We start from the raw sequence: 4,145 nt of genomic DNA, 5'->3' as shown, positions 1-4,145 counted from the left end.
TATATATATTATATATATATTATATATATATATATATAATCAGCCTCAAAGTGCATTCCAACCAAATCATGAAGGGCTATCCATAGCGATACGGGCATCAATCAGTACCCACTCACCAACCAAAAGACAGACATACAAGAGGTCATTTAGCTGTCATGGTGGCCTACGAGAGGTCACCATGCCATCAAGGCCGCTCAGGACGCAGGCAGGACGCCTGGCCTTGGCGGCGTTGCCCGGCCGTAGCCGTGGCGGTGGCGGAGGCCGCTTACCTGCAGCCCCTGTATGGCGAGCGTGACCAGCTTGTTGGTGCCGCTGTGGAGCGCAGCCCGCAGCGCCTCCAGGCACCTGGCGCGCAGCTCCCAGGGTGGGTCGCGCAGCAGGCCCTGCTGCGACTCTGTCAGGTCTGCGGCGGCGATGGCTGTCAGGGGGCGGCGCACAGGCAGCCGGCACGGGGCCGGTCAACAGGCGACCCACGGCGTCAGGTCAGGTCAGCAGGCGCACAGGGCATGTCAGGTCAGCAGGCCACCCACAGGGACAGACTGTATCAGCAGGCAACATACAGGCGGCGAACAGAGGCAATGCCGGCATGGAGCACATCAGCACCTGTCATACACATGATCCGCAGGGGGCATAGAAGCATCTGCACACGCCGAGTCAGCAGGAAATGCCTAGGCCGGGGCCGCAGGTGAGGGCAGTAGACATGCCATGGGCCCAGGTCAGGCACTCATCACGTGACAGGGACAGGTTAGGTTGGTATACGTCGGAAGGCACATGGGGGCTGGCCGGGACGCAGGAGGGTCACGGGATCAGGTTAGATCAAGACAGCACACACCACACTGGACAGGACCAGTCAGCTAGGTAAGCCGGCACGGGGACAGATCAATTTCATAAATAATGTGACAGCGGCCAGAGCGGGAAGTCCGAAGAGACGGCACAGTGCCAAGAGATTGATCATGGACCATCTCGATGTATACAACACAGGCGTCTCTAGATGACGTATCGCGTGATCCCTAGAGGCCATGAATGGTGCGCTCCACATCACGGACAATTCGCATCATAAATTGTCGCAGAAGCTCTACGGCACACCAGGCAGTATCACATCCCAGGAATAATGAGCGGTTAGTGGTGGTTAAAGCGGCGCTGCACGGGTTCGCAGCCCTTTCCTCGGCCAGCCCGGCGCGGCCGACACCTCATGGCCGGCCAGCGCCCCCCGCGGCCGACACCTCACGGCCGGCCAGCGCCCACAGCGACCGACACCTCACGGCCGGCCAGCGCCCCCGCAGCCGACACCTCATGGCCGCAGCGCCCACCTCGCGCCTGTTCGGCGAGCAGCCGGACGCCGGCGAGCCGGGCGGCGCCGGCCTCGCGCGCCAGCTGGCTCAGCAGGTCCTCCATCCGGCAGCCGCGCCGGCTGACGCAGTGGTACCAGCGCCAGCGCCAGGCGTCCGGACGACGCGTCCGCCGGCCACCCTGCCGGCCCAGCGGCACACAGGTCAGTCCAGCCGTCTGAAGCGGCTCAGGGCCGCAGTCGACCACGGTGGCGACCCTCGAATGCTGCGCTGCGAACGGCCCCACAGTTCAGTTAATGCGCTCACGTCTTGCGCTATGGGAGATGAGTCGCAATGATCTGAATGATGAGTTTCGATCTTTATCAGGTACTGCAAGATCTCATACGATTTGCTTCCTTAACAAATTGAGTACAGTTTATATATGGAGCGGACAGTTTGGCGGCAGGCTGTTAAAAGTGAAAGGAATTTTCATGAACAAGGCCGTTTTTTAGAAGGAACAAATTCAGTTTACATCGGAGGGGGATTCGTAAAAATCCAGCTTCAAGTGGAAATACTAACTCATGAAAGTGCTTCCGGGCAGCAGACCCACCAACCTTAATAACACAACCCTTGTCCAGATGAGTACGCGTGTTGCTTATATTTCGGCCTCACATGTGCCGCTCGTCTTTCACGTAAGTGGTCTCTTGCTAGATATTGTACCAGAACGTTTTAAATGGATGGATATCTGAGATCAGAGCTCACGCTAAGCAGTGCTTGTTGCGCGAGTCCCGACCCCTACCATTCGATCGCGCGACTCCATTTCAGCGGCAGACTTTGGTGGCGAAAGTTTAACGTGTCGCAAAGCGCGGCACGGTCCGCACTGCCCTCTGACGTCACCTGACCTTTAGCGCGACCTCTGCGGCCGGTCGCAGGCCATACCTGTCAACGACAAATAGCAAGAGCCTAAAGTGACTCGAGCCCACCCCGCCATGCGTGGTGGCGGGCGAGCAGTTGGGTGGATCGGAACGCACGCGCTCTAACCAACTGAGCAATCGGGACGAACACTTGAACCAAACTGTCAAGCGTTAGATCACGGTGAACCCGCCACCACACTTAAATGTCATGTCTGTAAGCGACTGCAAACGTCATAACCTCACCGGCCCACCGCGGTTATTCGCTGCCAACTCCTGACACAGAGCTCCGTCAAAGCGAGCTATTCGGGCCGCTCCTGCCAATAAAGCGAGCCAGGAGCCTGGTTCTAGGCTCAGCTGGGCCGCACCAGCTGCGCCAATATCGTGCGGCGAATGAACAGATGGGCAAAGCTTTAAGGCATGCAAAATGGTTTTCAAAATGTTGGGAAACATCGGATGATGCCGAATTGACATCATCCGAACAAATAGCCAGCGGCGATGAGCTTGGATGCCAAGTTCTCGGCTTGTCGTCATGATCTCCAACCGTTCGATCATGTCGGAACACCTAGTGATCAGGAATTAATGCATACATAAATCGGTCATTACTGCACACGCGCCCACTGGTCGCTACGTTTGGTATCAGAGCCACCTTATTGGCCGCCAAAGGGAGCTCGTCGACAATAGACAGCGGCAGAGTCGACAGCAGACCTACATGCGGTCCGAGCGCCGCCCAACAAAAAAAAAGGAAGAAAAAAAACACCATCTGTCGTTAGCCGAGCACCCAACGGCACCTGAACCACGTTTTAAACGCGTCTAAGTGCATGTACAGGACACGATGTGTGCCGGTAACAAGCACCGCATGCGAAGGAATGTGCTGGGTGACTCAGATAAGTCATTATGACCTACGAAGATGGCAGATGATTGAGAAGATGCTGTAAAAAAAGATGCGCTCGAAGGATGACCCGCGAGATGTCACGCCTGAGTCGAAAAAGAGGCGTTAGGATGCAGCTGCATGTGTAGGGGCTCAGAACAAAGTTAACTAACGTGTTTTCTCAATAGTAGCAAGCGCATCTGTCACACAAGCACGACTATGCTGTCTCTTGACTGCCGATTCAATGATAAAATACAATCAATGACAGTGGCAGCCATCCGTGACTTCTCACCCGTCAAATCGTACCTCTGTAGGTTGCCCAGATGGATGGCGGTCGAGAATGCACGACAGGGAAATCTGATGGAGGTGGTCGTTCGTTCGATAGATCTTATCGACTCATCCCAAGCCTGAAGGCGCCTTGAGCTCTTGATCATTAACTGGTTAGTCCATGTGGACGTGGTCCTCGAGCTAACCCCGCAGCATGAAGCACAGAGGCGGCAGGTGAAAGGCCCACACCCTGGCAGCCAACAGGCGGATGTGCCTCCTGGGGAAGTGCTCCTCCAACCAGTCCAGGGAAGCGCGTGCCGTGCGCGGTGTAGCTCGTCCTGCTGGAGCGGCTCATCACCCCGGCCGACCCCGTGAAGTCGCCCCAAGACCGCCCAAAAATATATCAGAGCAGCAACGTCAAAGGTGCTGGCGGAATTTTCGTTTTCGTCTTCAAAGAAGCGTAATCTGTGGCCATGATTTGGCGAATGTCAGATCTCTGACCACTGCCGTTGCTCTAGATACTATTTTACCGCTGAGTGACGATTTCGACGTCACCAATCCAGATTGGAAGACAGATGCACTTGCCATTGTTGGGCGACATGCGGAATCACTTTTATCTGTTACCTTGTACAAAAATGTGACGAGTAACGACATCCTAACCTCCTCTTCTTCGACCCGGACGTGGCGTCCCGCAAGCCATCTCTCAAGAGCACGTCTTTCAAAGCATTTAATTTTTAAATCTAATCCGAACGTTTGAATGAATGGATTTATGCGATCAGAGCTCACGCTAAGCATTTCCCAATGTCTCCGCGTGTGGGGGTGGTGAGA

The sequence above is a fragment of the Pollicipes pollicipes genome, unplaced genomic scaffold (assembly GCF_011947565.3).
Source record: "Pollicipes pollicipes isolate AB1234 unplaced genomic scaffold, Ppol_2.1 Scaffold_5724;HRSCAF=6776_pilon_pilon_pilon, whole genome shotgun sequence".
Classification (NCBI taxonomy): Eukaryota; Metazoa; Arthropoda; class Thecostraca; order Pollicipedomorpha; family Pollicipedidae; genus Pollicipes; species Pollicipes pollicipes.
Note: the sequence above shows the minus strand (reverse complement) of the source record.